The 16,934-nt window shown below is 37.8% G+C and overlaps 7 non-coding genes across 7 annotated transcripts; all 7 read right to left on the bottom strand.

Moving 5' to 3' along the window:
• Nucleotides 1–174: 174 nt before the first annotated feature.
• Nucleotides 175–256, bottom strand: TRNAS-GCU (transfer RNA serine (anticodon GCU)). Its single transcript has one exon. It is a non-coding gene; the product is annotated as a tRNA-Ser (tRNA).
• A 2,810-nt stretch (nt 257–3,066) lies between these two features.
• TRNAS-GCU (transfer RNA serine (anticodon GCU)) lies at nt 3,067–3,148 on the bottom strand. Its single transcript has one exon. It is a non-coding gene; the product is annotated as a tRNA-Ser (tRNA).
• Nucleotides 3,149–5,580: 2,432 nt separating this feature from the next.
• Nucleotides 5,581–5,662, bottom strand: TRNAS-GCU (transfer RNA serine (anticodon GCU)). The gene has a single exon. It is a non-coding gene; the product is annotated as a tRNA-Ser (tRNA).
• Nucleotides 5,663–8,094: 2,432 nt separating this feature from the next.
• Nucleotides 8,095–8,176, bottom strand: TRNAS-GCU (transfer RNA serine (anticodon GCU)). The gene has a single exon. It is a non-coding gene; the product is annotated as a tRNA-Ser (tRNA).
• A 2,430-nt stretch (nt 8,177–10,606) lies between these two features.
• Nucleotides 10,607–10,688, bottom strand: TRNAS-GCU (transfer RNA serine (anticodon GCU)). Its single transcript has one exon. It is a non-coding gene; the product is annotated as a tRNA-Ser (tRNA).
• A 2,430-nt stretch (nt 10,689–13,118) lies between these two features.
• On the bottom strand, nt 13,119–13,200 carry TRNAS-GCU (transfer RNA serine (anticodon GCU)). Its single transcript has one exon. It is a non-coding gene; the product is annotated as a tRNA-Ser (tRNA).
• A 2,432-nt stretch (nt 13,201–15,632) lies between these two features.
• TRNAS-GCU (transfer RNA serine (anticodon GCU)) lies at nt 15,633–15,714 on the bottom strand. The gene has a single exon. It is a non-coding gene; the product is annotated as a tRNA-Ser (tRNA).
• Between the last annotated feature and the right edge of the window lie 1,220 nt (nt 15,715–16,934).

Below are 16,934 nucleotides of genomic sequence, written 5' to 3'. Positions count from 1 at the left end.
TAACTGTATGCCCACTGACATCATTAATATTTCAACAGGGCAGTCCTGTTATGATCCTTCCATCTCTAATACCAGAAGTTCAGGGGTAGGATGAAATGAAAATAAATGGAGTCACTGACAGATATGGTAAGCGTTAAAAAACATGTTTAATTATCAGATATTAAACAAAGTATACGACGAGGATGGGATTCGAACCCATGCGTGCAGAGCACAATGGATTAGCAGTCCATCGCCTTAACCACTCGGCCACCTCGTCTTCTGTGCTCTCTCCTTTTAATCATCTCAAACCAAGCCGATTTCAAAATGTACTAAAGTCCCTCATTTTTATTTTAGAACTGTTTATTTAGAGCATTTTCAACAGAAGTATAGGAGAAAATGATAACTTGTTAGATGTTCCTTAAGGTTTACCTCTCTCGATGTTGGTAAAAGCACAGCCAAAGATGGAGGTTCCTTCTGCATTACGTAGTTCTCAATCGTGCATCGACATGCTGATAATACGTGTGAAGACAGTATATCGATCTGTTTGGATATGATGCATCGTTCCAACGTTCCCACAACCTCTCCAGCATCTATTGGAGGACTCCCGAAACAATTTGTCAACTCTATCTGTCACTAGATACCAAAACAAAGAGAACTTTATATCCATTTGTCTTTACATTTCTGTAGATTGAACTTTTAGATGTATCACTAGAGATAACTTCTCACTTCTCTAGTGATAAATTTATGCCCAGTTCTCTTTCCCAGTGTAGAATGTATGAAAGATTAGTACTTGGGTACACATCTTGTAAAATATTATATAGAAGAGAAATACAGTCTCCTATAAAGATAGAATTCAGGCACAGTTACAGTTTGTCAAAGCAGGTGATCCCACCTAACGTCCACCATGCAAATTCAATGAGTTTGTGAAATGTCGTAATTGGAGATAACGGAAAAACTCAAAGTGGGGAAGATCCTATTTTATTTGTTGTTCAGTGAATTCAGTGAAAGATTTTGACAATCAAGATTCAAAACAAGCAAGAAAGCTCTTAGTTTTGCAGCCTGTCATAGATTTTACACTGGAAAGTAGTAGTAACATAGGAGGCAAGTCCCGGGCTAGCCCAGCCCTCATGGCAAATTTATTCCAGTAAAATAAGAGAAATAGAAAAGATGAATGTCATCAATTTCTCCAGGGCGTTTTTAATTGGGTATCCAAAGTATGTTTGTAAAGGGAGTGGGGGATAGTACATTGTCAACTTCCACCCAACATAAGAGATCAGGGTTGGCATGCCAGTCAACGAGAGCTGAGAATTGTGTGGTCAGATAGAAGTTAAAGTTTGGGAGGACCAAGTCACCCCTGACTGATGTTCTCTACAAATTGGTCATAGATGTTCTTGTTTTCTTCACCATCCATATGAATGTATTTATTTTTGACTATAAAGTATTCAATCCCCTCTGAGAGATAGACATGGGGAGGGCCTGGAAAACATATAACAAATAACCTGGCAATTCTACCCAGCTATGAAATCTACAATTTTTCACATGAGTACAAATCTGTTAGAAGTGTCTTAAATAAAGGGGGTAATTTTCCATGTAAAAATCAGCTGGGTCCTTTGTAATATAAATACCCAAGTATTTGATGAAAGATATTTCCAGCGGTAAGAAAAAGAGGTCTTGAGAGCTGCTTCCATAGCTTGATGCATACCTACAGTATAGCAAGAGCCTTTAGTTTAGTGACATTCATTTTGAAATCTGATATTGGTCATAGATGTTCTTGTTTTCTTCCCCATCCATATGAATGTATTTATTTTTGACTATAAAGTATTCAATTCCCTCTGAGAGATAGACATGGGGAGGGCCTGGAAAACATATAACAAATAACCTGGCAATTCTACCCAGCTATGAAATCTACAATTTTTCACATGAGTACAAATCTGTTAGAAGTGTCTTAAATAAAGGGGGTCATTTTCCATGTATAAATCAGCTTGGTCCTTTGTAATATAAATACCCAAGTATTTGATGAAAGATATTTCCAGCAGTAAGAAAAAGAGGTCTTGAGAGCTGCTTCCATAGCTTGATGCATACCTACAGTATAGCAAGAGCCTTTAGTTTAGTGACATTCATTTTGAAATCTGATATTGTGCTAAAGGTATGTAATGTTTTTTTGGAAATTTGTTAGGGAAATCAGTGGATTAGTTAACATTAAAAGAATATCATCTGCAAAATAAACTCAATTTATATTCAGTCTCTCCCAACTGATGTCCCAAAATGTCTGGATTCTTCCTTATGCTTATAGCTAAGGGTTCAAAAGCCAATGCAAATATCAGTGGTTAATGGGGGCATCACCGGCGAGTACCATTTGATAAGAGAAAAGGTTCAGAGAGGAACCCACAACATTGACTCTTGCAGTAGGGTAGTCATACAGAGCAGATACAGCCCCCAAAAATCCTTCATAAAGAACATAAGTCCTTAGAGGTTATATTTCCCATTTAGTCTATCGAAGGCTTTCTCTGCCTCCAAAAAAAGTAGAACTAAGGGAATTTGTTTAGAACGTGCATAATATATGATTGAAATTTCTCTTGGTGGTGTCTGTTACTTGTCTCTTAGAGACAAAACCCACTAGGTCAGGTTGGATCATGGAAGGAAGAACCTCCCCCAATGTGTTTGCCATCATTTTGGTCTTTCATTTTCTATCAGTATTAAGTAAGGATGTAGGTCTGTAGTTTGAACAAAGAATGTGATCCCTCTTTAGGGAGAGTGACAATGATTGCCTACGGCCTTTCTGAAGTGAGTTTTAAAAGAGACATACAGTTATGAAACAATGACAGAAGATGAGAGGTTAAGATATCAGAAAATGTCTTATAGTATTTATTTTAAAAAGCTGTCTGGGCCGCTTGACATTAATTTAAGGTAGAGTAACTGTATGCCCACTGACATCATTAATATTTCAACAGGGCAGTCCTGTTATGATCCTTCCATCTCTAATACCAGAAGTTCAGGGGTAGGATGAAATTAAAATAAATGGAGTCACTGACAGATATGGCAAGCGTTAAAAAACATGTTTAATTATCAGATATTAAACAAAGCATACGACGAGGATGGGATTCGAACCCATGCGTGCAGAGCACAATGGATTAGCAGTCCATCGCCTTAACCACTCGGCCACCTCGTCTTCTGTGCGCTGTACATTTAATCGTCTCAAACCAAGCCGATTTCAAAATGTACTAAAGTCCCTCATTTTTATTTTAGAACTGTTTATTTAGAGCATTTTCAACAGAAGTATAGGAGAAAATGATAACTTGTTAGATGTTCCTTAAGGTTTACCTCTCTCGATGTTGGTAAAAGCACAGCCAAAGGTGGAGGTTCCTTCTGCATTACGTAATTCTCAATCGTGCATCGACATGCTGATAATACGTGTGAAGACAGTATATCGATCTGTTTGGATATGATGCATCGTTCCAACGTTCCCACAACCTCTCCAGCATCTATTGGAGGACTCCCGAAACAATTTGTCAACTCTATCTGTCACTAGATACCAAAACAAAGAGAACTTTATATCCATTTGTCTTTACATTTCTGTAGATTGAACTTTTAGATGTATCACTAGAGATAACTTCTCACTTCTCTAGTGATAAATTCATGCCCAGTTCTCTTTCCCAGTGTAGAATGTATGAAAGATTAGTATTTGGGTACACATCCTGTAAAATATTATATAGAAGAGAAATACAGTCTCCTATAAAGATAGAATTCAGGCACAGTTACAGTTTGTCAAAGCAGGTGATCCCACCTAACGTCCACCATGCAAATTCAATGAGTTTGTGAAATGTCGTAATTGGCGATAACGGAAAAACTCAGAGTGGGGAAGATCCTATTTTATTTGTTGTTCAGTGAATTCAGTGAAAGATTTTGACAATCAAGATTCAAAACAAGCAAGAAAGCTCTCAGTTTTGCAGCCTGTCATAGATTTTACACTGGAAAGTAGTAGTAACATAGGAGGCAAGTCCCGGGCTAGCCCAGCCCTCATAGCAAATTTATTCCAGTAAAATAAGAGAAATAGAAAAGATGAATGTCATCAATTTCTCCAGGGCGTTTTTAATTGGGTATCCAAAGTATGTTTGTAAAGGGAGTGGGGGATAGTACATTGTCAACTTCCACCCAACATTAGAGATCAGGGTTGGCATGCCAGTCAACGAGAGCTGAGAATTGTGTGGTCAGATAGAAGTTAAAGTTTGGGAGGACCAAGTCACCCCTGACTGATGTTCTCTACAAATTGGTCATAGATGTTCTTGTTTTCTTCCCCATCCATATGAATGTATTTATTTTTGACTATAAAGTATTCAATTCCCTCTGAGAGATAGACATGGGGAGGGCCTGGAAAACATATAACAAATAACCTGGCAATTCTACCCAGCTATGAAATCTACAATTTTTCACATGAGTACAAATCTGTTAGAAGTGTCTTAAATAAAGGGGGTCATTTTCCATGTATAAATCAGCTTGGTCCTTTGTAATATAAATACCCAAGTATTTGATGAAAGATATTTCCAGCAGTAAGAAAAAGAGGTCTTGAGAGCTGCTTCCATAGCTTGATGCATACCTACAGTATAGCAAGAGCCTTTAGTTTAGTGACATTCATTTTGAAATCTGATATTGTGCTAAAGGTATGTAATGTTTTTTTGGAAATTTGTTAGGGAAATCAGTGGATTAGTTAACATTAAAAGAATATCATCTGCAAAATAAACTCAATTTATATTCAGTCTCTCCCAACTGATGTCCCAAAATGTCTGGATTCTTCCTTATGCTTATAGCTAAGGGTTCAAAAGCCAATGCAAATATCAGTGGTTAATGGGGGCATCACCGGCGAGTACCATTTGATAAGAGAAAAGGTTCAGAGAGGAACCCACAGCATTGACTCTTGCAGTAGGGTAGTCATACAGAGCAGATACAGCCCCCAAAAATCCTTCATAAAGAACATAAGTCCTTAGAGGTTATATTTCCCATTTAGTCTATCGAAGGCTTTCTCTGCCTCCAAAAAAAGTAGAACTAAGGGAATTTGTTTAGAACGTGCATAATATATAAGATTGAAATTTCTCTTGGTAGTGTCTGTTACTTGTCTCTTAGAGACAAAACCCACTAGGTCAGGTTGGATCATGGAAGGAAGAACCTCCCCCAATGTGTTTGCCATCATTTTGGTCTTTCATTTTCTATCAGTATTAAGTAAGGATGTAGGTCTGTAGTTTGAACAAAGAATGTGATCCCTCTTTAGGGAGAGTGACAATGATTGCCTACGGCATTTCAGAAGTGAGTTTTAAAAGAGACATACAGCTATGAAACAATGACAGAAGATGAGAGGTTAAGATATCAGAAAATGTCTTATAGTATTTATTTTAAAAAGCCGTCTGGGCCGCTTGACATTAATTTAAGGTAGAGTAACTGTATGCCCACTGACATCATTAATATTTCAACAGGGCAGTCCTGTTATGATCCTTCCATCTCTAATACTAGAAGTTCAGGGGTAGGATGAAATTTAAATAAATGGAGTCACTGACAGATATGGCAAGCGTTAAAAAACATGTTTAATTATCAGATATTAAACAAAGCATACGACGAGGATGGGATTCGAACCCATGCGTGCAGAGCACAATGGATTAGCAGTCCATCGCCTTAACCACTCGGCCACCTCGTCTTCTGTGCGCTGTACATTTAATCATCTCAAACCAAGCCGATTTCAAAATGTACTAAAGTCCATCATTTTTATTTTAGAACTGTTTATTTAGAGCATTTTCAACAGAAGTATAGGAGAAAATGATAACTTGTTAGATGTTCCTTAAGGTTTACCTCTCTCGATGTTGGTAAAAGCACAGCCAAAGGTGGAGGTTCCTTCTGCATTACGTAATTCTCAATCGTGCATCGACATGCTGATAATACGTGTGAAGACAGTATATCGATCTGTTTGGATATGATGCATCGTTCCAACGTTCCCACAACCTCTCCAGCATCTATTGGAGGACTCCCGAAACAATTTGTCAACTCTATCTGTCACTAGATACCAAAACAAAGAGAACTTTATATCCATTTGTCTTTACATTTCTGTAGATTGAACTTTTAGATGTATCACTAGAGATAACTTCTCACTTCTCTAGTGATAAATTCATGCCCAGTTCTCTTTCCCAGTGTAGAATGTATGAAAGATTAGTATTTGGGTACACATCCTGTAAAATATTATATAGAAGAGAAATACAGTCTCCTATAAAGATAGAATTCAGGCACAGTTACAGTTTGTCAAAGCAGGTGATCCCACCTAACGTCCACCATGCAAATTCAATGAGTTTGTGAAATGTCGTAATTGGCGATAACGGAAAAACTCAGAGTGGGGAAGATCCTATTTTATTTGTTGTTCAGTGAATTCAGTGAAAAATTTTGACAATCAAGATTCAAAACAAGCAAGAAAGCTCTCAGTTTTGCAGCCTGTCATAGATTTTACACTGGAAAGTAGTAGTAACATAGGAGGCAAGTCCCGGGCTAGCCCAGCCCTCATGGCAAATTTATTCCAGTAAAATAAGAGAAATAGAAAAGATGAATGTCATCAATTTCTCCAGGGCGTTTTTAATTGGGTATCCAAAGTATGTTTGTAAAGGGAGTGGGGGATAGTACATTGTCAACTTCCACCCAACATTAGAGATCAGGGTTGGCATGCCAGTCAACGAGAGCTGAGAATTGTGTGGTCAGATAGAAGTTAAAGTTTGGGAGGACCAAGTCACCCCTGACTGATGTTCTCTACAAATTGGTCATAGATGTTCTTGTTTTCTTCCCCATCCATATGAATGTATTTATTTTTGACTATAAAGTATTCAATTCCCTCTGAGAGATAGACATGGGGAGGGCCTGGAAAACATATAACAGATAACCTGGCAATTCTACCCAGCTATGAAATCTACAATTTTTCACATGAGTACAAATCTGTTAGAAGTGTCTTAAATAAAGGGGGTCATTTTCCATGTATAAATCAGCTGGGTCCTTTGTAATATAAATACCCAAGTATTTGATGAAAGATATTTCCAGCGGTAAGAAAAAGAGGTCTTGAGAGCTGCTTCCATAGCTTGATGCATACCTACAGTATAGCAAGAGCCTTTAGTTTAGTGACATTCATTTTGAAATCTGATATTGTACTAAAGGTATGTCATGTTTTTTTGGAAATTTGTTAGGGAAATCAGTGGATTAGTTAACATTAAAAGAATATCATCTGCAAAATAAACTCAATTTATATTCAGTCTCTCCCAACTGATGTCCCAAAATGTCTGGATTCTTCCTTATGCTTATAGCTAAGGGTTCAAAAGCCAATGCAAATATCAGTGGTTAATGGGGGCATCACCGGCGAGTACCATTTGATAAGAGAAAAGGTTCAGAGAGGAACCCACAGCATTGACTCTTGCAGTAGGATAGTCGTACAGAGCAGATACAGCCCCCAAAAATCCTTCATAAAGAACATAAGTCCTTAGAGGTTATATTTCCCATTTAGTCTATCGAAGGCTTTCTCTGCCTCCAAAAAAAGTAGAACTAAGGGAATTTGTTTAGAACGTGCATAATATATAAGATTGAAATTTCTCTTGGTAGTGTCTGTTACTTGTCTCTTAGAGACAAAACCCACTAGGTCAGGTTGGATCATGGAAGGAAGAACCTCCCCCAATGTGTTTGCCATCATTTTGGTCTTTCATTTTCTATCAGTATTAAGTAAGGATGTAGGTCTGTAGTTTGAACAAAGAATGTGATCCCTCTTTAGGGAGAGTGACAATGATTGCCTACGGCATTTCAGAAGTGAGTTTTAAAAGAGACATACAGCTATGAAACAATGACAGAAGATGAGAGGTTAAGATATCAGAAAATGTCTTATAGTATTTATTTTAAAAAGCCGTCTGGGCCGCTTGACATTAATTTAAGGTAGAGTAACTGTATGCCCACTGACATCATTAATATTTCAACAGGGCAGTCCTGTTATGATCCTTCCATCTCTAATACTAGAAGTTCAGGGGTAGGATGAAATTTAAATAAATGGAGTCACTGACAGATATGGCAAGCGTTAAAAAACATGTTTAATTATCAGATATTAAACAAAGCATACGACGAGGATGGGATTCGAACCCATGCGTGCAGAGCACAATGGATTAGCAGTCCATCGCCTTAACCACTCGGCCACCTCGTCTTCTGTGCGCTGTACATTTAATCATCTCAAACCAAGCCGATTTCAAAATGTACTAAAGTCCATCATTTTTATTTTAGAACTGTTTATTTAGAGCATTTTCAACAGAAGTATAGGAGAAAATGATAACTTGTTAGATGTTCCTTAAGGTTTACCTCTCTCGATGTTGGTAAAAGCACAGCCAAAGGTGGAGGTTCCTTCTGCATTACGTAATTCTCAATCGTGCATCGACATGCTGATAATACGTGTGAAGACAGTATATCGATCTGTTTGGATATGATGCATCGTTCCAACGTTCCCACAACCTCTCCAGCATCTATTGGAGGACTCCCGAAACAATTTGTCAACTCTATCTGTCACTAGATACCAAAACAAAGAGAACTTTATATCCATTTGTCTTTACATTTCTGTAGATTGAACTTTTAGATGTATCACTAGAGATAACTTCTCACTTCTCTAGTGATAAATTCATGCCCAGTTCTCTTTCCCAGTGTAGAATGTATGAAAGATTAGTATTTGGGTACACATCCTGTAAAATATTATATAGAAGAGAAATACAGTCTCCTATAAAGATAGAATTCAGGCACAGTTACAGTTTGTCAAAGCAGGTGATCCCACCTAACGTCCACCATGCAAATTCAATGAGTTTGTGAAATGTCGTAATTGGCGATAACGGAAAAACTCAGAGTGGGGAAGATCCTATTTTATTTGTTGTTCAGTGAATTCAGTGAAAAATTTTGACAATCAAGATTCAAAACAAGCAAGAAAGCTCTCAGTTTTGCAGCCTGTCATAGATTTTACACTGGAAAGTAGTAGTAACATAGGAGGCAAGTCCCGGGCTAGCCCAGCCCTCATGGCAAATTTATTCCAGTAAAATAAGAGAAATAGAAAAGATGAATGTCATCAATTTCTCCAGGGCGTTTTTAATTGGGTATCCAAAGTATGTTTGTAAAGGGAGTGGGGGATAGTACATTGTCAACTTCCACCCAACATTAGAGATCAGGGTTGGCATGCCAGTCAACGAGAGCTGAGAATTGTGTGGTCAGATAGAAGTTAAAGTTTGGGAGGACCAAGTCACCCCTGACTGATGTTCTCTACAAATTGGTCATAGATGTTCTTGTTTTCTTCCCCATCCATATGAATGTATTTATTTTTGACTATAAAGTATTCAATTCCCTCTGAGAGATAGACATGGGGAGGGCCTGGAAAACATATAACAGATAACCTGGCAATTCTACCCAGCTATGAAATCTACAATTTTTCACATGAGTACAAATCTGTTAGAAGTGTCTTAAATAAAGGGGGTCATTTTCCATGTATAAATCAGCTGGGTCCTTTGTAATATAAATACCCAAGTATTTGATGAAAGATATTTCCAGCGGTAAGAAAAAGAGGTCTTGAGAGCTGCTTCCATAGCTTGATGCATACCTACAGTATAGCAAGAGCCTTTAGTTTAGTGACATTCATTTTGAAATCTGATATTGTACTAAAGGTATGTCATGTTTTTTTGGAAATTTGTTAGGGAAATCAGTGGATTAGTTAACATTAAAAGAATATCATCTGCAAAATAAACTCAATTTATATTCAGTCTCTCCCAACTGATGTCCCAAAATGTCTGGATTCTTCCTTATGCTTATAGCTAAGGGTTCAAAAGCCAATGCAAATATCAGTGGTTAATGGGGGCATCACCGGCGAGTACCATTTGATAAGAGAAAAGGTTCAGAGAGGAACCCACAGCATTGACTCTTGCAGTAGGATAGTCGTACAGAGCAGATACAGCCCCCAAAAATCCTTCATAAAGAACATAAGTCCTTAGAGGTTATATTTCCCATTTAGTCTATCGAAGGCTTTCTCTGCCTCCAAAAAAAGTAGAACTAAGGGAATTTGTTTAGAACGTGCATAATATATGATTGAAATTTCTCTTGGTGGTGTCTGTTACTTGTCTCTTAGAGACAAAACCCACTAGGTCAGGTTGGATCATGGAAGGAAGAACCTCCCCCAATATGTTTGCCATCATTTTGGTCTTTCATTTTCTATCAGTATTAAGTAAGGATGTAGGTCTGTAGTTTGAACAAAGAATGTGATCCCTCTTTAGGGAGAGTGACAATGATTGCCTACGGCCTTTCTGAAGTGAGTTTTAAAAGAGACATACAGTTATGAAACAATGACAGAAGATGAGAGGTTAAGATATCAGAAAATGTCTTATAGTATTTATTTTAAAAAGCTGTCTGGGCCGCTTGACATTAATTTAAGGTAGAGTAACTGTATGCCCACTGACATCATTAATATTTCAACAGGGCAGTCCTGTTATGATCCTTCCATCTCTAATACCAGAAGTTCAGGGGTAGGATGAAATGAAAATAAATGGAGTCACTGACAGATATGGTAAGCGTTAAAAAACATGTTTAATTATCAGATATTAAACAAAGTATACGACGAGGATGGGATTCGAACCCATGCGTGCAGAGCACAATGGATTAGCAGTCCATCGCCTTAACCACTCGGCCACCTCGTCTTCTGTGCTCTCTCCTTTTAATCATCTCAAACCAAGCCGATTTCAAAATGTACTAAAGTCCCTCATTTTTATTTTAGAACTGTTTATTTAGAGCATTTTCAACAGAAGTATAGGAGAAAATGATAACTTGTTAGATGTTCCTTAAGGTTTACCTCTCTCGATGTTGGTAAAAGCACAGCCAAAGATGGAGGTTCCTTCTGCATTACGTAGTTCTCAATCGTGCATCGACATGCTGATAATACGTGTGAAGACAGTATATCGATCTGTTTGGATATGATGCATCGTTCCAACGTTCCCACAACCTCTCCAGCATCTATTGGAGGACTCCCGAAACAATTTGTCAACTCTATCTGTCACTAGATACCAAAACAAAGAGAACTTTATATCCATTTGTCTTTACATTTCTGTAGATTGAACTTTTAGATGTATCACTAGAGATAACTTCTCACTTCTCTAGTGATAAATTTATGCCCAGTTCTCTTTCCCAGTGTAGAATGTATGAAAGATTAGTACTTGGGTACACATCTTGTAAAATATTATATAGAAGAGAAATACAGTCTCCTATAAAGATAGAATTCAGGCACAGTTACAGTTTGTCAAAGCAGGTGATCCCACCTAACGTCCACCATGCAAATTCAATGAGTTTGTGAAATGTCGTAATTGGAGATAACGGAAAAACTCAAAGTGGGGAAGATCCTATTTTATTTGTTGTTCAGTGAATTCAGTGAAAGATTTTGACAATCAAGATTCAAAACAAGCAAGAAAGCTCTTAGTTTTGCAGCCTGTCATAGATTTTACACTGGAAAGTAGTAGTAACATAGGAGGCAAGTCCCGGGCTAGCCCAGCCCTCATGGCAAATTTATTCCAGTAAAATAAGAGAAATAGAAAAGATGAATGTCATCAATTTCTCCAGGGCGTTTTTAATTGGGTATCCAAAGTATGTTTGTAAAGGGAGTGGGGGATAGTACATTGTCAACTTCCACCCAACATAAGAGATCAGGGTTGGCATGCCAGTCAACGAGAGCTGAGAATTGTGTGGTCAGATAGAAGTTAAAGTTTGGGAGGACCAAGTCACCCCTGACTGATGTTCTCTACAAATTGGTCATAGATGTTCTTGTTTTCTTCACCATCCATATGAATGTATTTATTTTTGACTATAAAGTATTCAATCCCCTCTGAGAGATAGACATGGGGAGGGCCTGGAAAACATATAACAAATAACCTGGCAATTCTACCCAGCTATGAAATCTACAATTTTTCACATGAGTACAAATCTGTTAGAAGTGTCTTAAATAAAGGGGGTAATTTTCCATGTAAAAATCAGCTGGGTCCTTTGTAATATAAATACCCAAGTATTTGATGAAAGATATTTCCAGCGGTAAGAAAAAGAGGTCTTGAGAGCTGCTTCCATAGCTTGATGCATACCTACAGTATAGCAAGAGCCTTTAGTTTAGTGACATTCATTTTGAAATCTGATATTGTACTAAAGGTATGTCATGTTTTTTTGGAAATTTGTTAGGGAAATCAGTGGATTAGTTAACATTAAAAGAATATCATCTGCAAAATAAACTCAATTTATATTCAGTCTCTCCCAACTGATGTCCCAAAATGTCTGGATTCTTCCTTATGCTTATAGCTAAGGGTTCAAAAGCCAATGCAAATATCAGTGGTTAATGGGGGCATCACCGGCGAGTACCATTTGATAAGAGAAAAGGTTCAGAGAGGAACCCACAGCATTGACTCTTGCAGTAGGGTAGTCGTACAGAGCAGATACAGCCCCCAAAAATCCTTCATAAAGAACATAAGTCCTTAGAGGTTATATTTCCCATTTAGTCTATCGAAGGCTTTCTCTGCCTCCAAAAAAAGTAGAACTAAGGGAATTTGTTTAGAACGTGCATAATATATGATTGAAATTTCTCTTGGTGGTGTCTGTTACTTGTCTCTTAGAGACAAAACCCACTAGGTCAGGTTGGATCATGGAAGGAAGAACCTCCCCCAATGTGTTTGCCATCATTTTGGTCTTTCATTTTCTATCAGTATTAAGTAAGGATGTAGGTCTGTAGTTTGAACAAAGAATGTGATCCCTCTTTAGGGAGAGTGACAATGATTGCCTACGGCCTTTCTGAAGTGAGTTTTAAAAGAGACATACAGTTATGAAACAATGACAGAAGATGAGAGGTTAAGATATCAGAAAATGTCTTATAGTATTTATTTTAAAAAGCTGTCTGGGCCGCTTGACATTAATTTAAGGTAGAGTAACTGTATGCCCACTGACATCATTAATATTTCAACAGGGCAGTCCTGTTATGATCCTTCCATCTCTAATACCAGAAGTTCAGGGGTAGGATGAAATTAAAATAAATGGAGTCACTGACAGATATGGCAAGCGTTAAAAAACATGTTTAATTATCAGATATTAAACAAAGCATACGACGAGGATGGGATTCGAACCCATGCGTGCAGAGCACAATGGATTAGCAGTCCATCGCCTTAACCACTCGGCCACCTCGTCTTCTGTGCGCTGTACATTTAATCGTCTCAAACCAAGCCGATTTCAAAATGTACTAAAGTCCCTCATTTTTATTTTAGAACTGTTTATTTAGAGCATTTTCAACAGAAGTATAGGAGAAAATGATAACTTGTTAGATGTTCCTTAAGGTTTACCTCTCTCGATGTTGGTAAAAGCACAGCCAAAGGTGGAGGTTCCTTCTGCATTACGTAATTCTCAATCGTGCATCGACATGCTGATAATACGTGTGAAGACAGTATATCGATCTGTTTGGATATGATGCATCGTTCCAACGTTCCCACAACCTCTCCAGCATCTATTGGAGGACTCCCGAAACAATTTGTCAACTCTATCTGTCACTAGATACCAAAACAAAGAGAACTTTATATCCATTTGTCTTTACATTTCTGTAGATTGAACTTTTAGATGTATCACTAGAGATAACTTCTCACTTCTCTAGTGATAAATTCATGCCCAGTTCTCTTTCCCAGTGTAGAATGTATGAAAGATTAGTATTTGGGTACACATCCTGTAAAATATTATATAGAAGAGAAATACAGTCTCCTATAAAGATAGAATTCAGGCACAGTTACAGTTTGTCAAAGCAGGTGATCCCACCTAACGTCCACCATGCAAATTCAATGAGTTTGTGAAATGTCGTAATTGGCGATAACGGAAAAACTCAGAGTGGGGAAGATCCTATTTTATTTGTTGTTCAGTGAATTCAGTGAAAGATTTTGACAATCAAGATTCAAAACAAGCAAGAAAGCTCTCAGTTTTGCAGCCTGTCATAGATTTTACACTGGAAAGTAGTAGTAACATAGGAGGCAAGTCCCGGGCTAGCCCAGCCCTCATGGCAAATTTATTCCAGTAAAATAAGAGAAATAGAAAAGATGAATGTCATCAATTTCTCCAGGGCGTTTTTAATTGGGTATCCAAAGTATGTTTGTAAAGGGAGTGGGGGATAGTACATTGTCAACTTCCACCCAACATTAGAGATCAGGGTTGGCATGCCAGTCAACGAGAGCTGAGAATTGTGTGGTCAGATAGAAGTTAAAGTTTGGGAGGACCAAGTCACCCCTGACTGATGTTCTCTACAAATTGGTCATAGATGTTCTTGTTTTCTTCCCCATCCATATGAATGTATTTATTTTTGACTATAAAGTATTCAATTCCCTCTGAGAGATAGACATGGGGAGGGCCTGGAAAACATATAACAAATAACCTGGCAATTCTACCCAGCTATGAAATCTACAATTTTTCACATGAGTACAAATCTGTTAGAAGTGTCTTAAATAAAGGGGGTCATTTTCCATGTATAAATCAGCTTGGTCCTTTGTAATATAAATACCCAAGTATTTGATGAAAGATATTTCCAGCGGTAAGAAAAAGAGGTCTTGAGAGCTGCTTCCATAGCTTGATGCATACCTACAGTATAGCAAGAGCCTTTAGTTTAGTGACATTCATTTTGAAATCTGATATTGTGCTAAAGGTATGTAATGTTTTTTTGGAAATTTGTTAGGGAAATCAGTGGATTAGTTAACATTAAAAGAATATCATCTGCAAAATAAACTCAATTTATATTCAGTCTCTCCCAACTGATGTCCCAAAATGTCTGGATTCTTCCTTATGCTTATAGCTAAGGGTTCAAAAGCCAATGCAAATATCAGTGGTTAATGGGGGCATCACCGGCGAGTACCATTTGATAAGAGAAAAGGTTCAGAGAGGAACCCACAGCATTGACTCTTGCAGTAGGGTAGTCGTACAGAGCAGATACAGCCCCCAAAAATCCTTCATAAAGAACATAAGTCCTTAGAGGTTATATTTCCCATTTAGTCTATCGAAGGCTTTCTCTGCCTCCAAAAAAAGTAGAACTAAGGGAATTTGTTTAGAACGTGCATAATATATAAGATTGAAATTTCTCTTGGTAGTGTCTGTTACTTGTCTCTTAGAGACAAAACCCACTAGGTCAGGTTGGATCATGGAAGGAAGAACCTCCCCCAATGTGTTTGCCATCATTTTGGTCTTTCATTTTCTATCAGTATTAAGTAAGGATGTAGGTCTGTAGTTTGAACAAAGAATGTGATCCCTCTTTAGGGAGAGTGACAATGATTGCCTACGGCATTTCAGAAGTGAGTTTTAAAAGAGACATACAGCTATGAAACAATGACAGAAGATGAGAGGTTAAGATATCAGAAAATGTCTTATAGTATTTATTTTAAAAAGCCGTCTGGGCCGCTTGACATTAATTTAAGGTAGAGTAACTGTATGCCCACTGACATCATTAATATTTCAACAGGGCAGTCCTGTTATGATCCTTCCATCTCTAATACTAGAAGTTCAGGGGTAGGATGAAATTTAAATAAATGGAGTCACTGACAGATATGGCAAGCGTTAAAAAACATGTTTAATTATCAGATATTAAACAAAGCATACGACGAGGATGGGATTCGAACCCATGCGTGCAGAGCACAATGGATTAGCAGTCCATCGCCTTAACCACTCGGCCACCTCGTCTTCTGTGCGCTGTACATTTAATCATCTCAAACCAAGCCGATTTCAAAATGTACTAAAGTCCATCATTTTTATTTTAGAACTGTTTATTTAGAGCATTTTCAACAGAAGTATAGGAGAAAATGATAACTTGTTAGATGTTCCTTAAGGTTTACCTCTCTCGATGTTGGTAAAAGCACAGCCAAAGGTGGAGGTTCCTTCTGCATTACGTAATTCTCAATCGTGCATCGACATGCTGATAATACGTGTGAAGACAGTATATCGATCTGTTTGGATATGATGCATCGTTCCAACGTTCCCACAACCTCTCCAGCATCTATTGGAGGACTCCCGAAACAATTTGTCAACTCTATCTGTCACTAGATACCAAAACAAAGAGAACTTTATATCCATTTGTCTTTACATTTCTGTAGATTGAACTTTTAGATGTATCACTAGAGATAACTTCTCACTTCTCTAGTGATAAATTCATGCCCAGTTCTCTTTCCCAGTGTAGAATGTATGAAAGATTAGTATTTGGGTACACATCCTGTAAAATATTATATAGAAGAGAAATACAGTCTCCTATAAAGATAGAATTCAGGCACAGTTACAGTTTGTCAAAGCAGGTGATCCCACCTAACGTCCACCATGCAAATTCAATGAGTTTGTGAAATGTCGTAATTGGCGATAACGGAAAAACTCAGAGTGGGGAAGATCCTATTTTATTTGTTGTTCAGTGAATTCAGTGAAAAATTTTGACAATCAAGATTCAAAACAAGCAAGAAAGCTCTCAGTTTTGCAGCCTGTCATAGATTTTACACTGGAAAGTAGTAGTAACATAGGAGGCAAGTCCCGGGCTAGCCCAGCCCTCATGGCAAATTTATTCCAGTAAAATAAGAGAAATAGAAAAGATGAATGTCATCAATTTCTCCAGGGCGTTTTTAATTGGGTATCCAAAGTATGTTTGTAAAGGGAGTGGGGGATAGTACATTGTCAACTTCCACCCAACATTAGAGATCAGGGTTGGCATGCCAGTCAACGAGAGCTGAGAATTGTGTGGTCAGATAGAAGTTAAAGTTTGGGAGGACCAAGTCACCCCTGACTGATGTTCTCTACAAATTGGTCATAGATGTTCTTGTTTTCTTCCCCATCCATATGAATGTATTTATTTTTGACTATAAAGTATTCAATTCCCTCTGAGAGATAGACATGGGGAGGGCCTGGAAAACATATAACAGATA

Source organism: Ascaphus truei, chromosome 4, assembly GCF_040206685.1.
Source record: "Ascaphus truei isolate aAscTru1 chromosome 4, aAscTru1.hap1, whole genome shotgun sequence".
Classification (NCBI taxonomy): domain Eukaryota; kingdom Metazoa; phylum Chordata; class Amphibia; order Anura; family Ascaphidae; genus Ascaphus; species Ascaphus truei.
The sequence above is the reverse complement of the archived record's forward strand: the minus strand, read 5'-3'. Positions and strand labels throughout refer to the sequence as shown.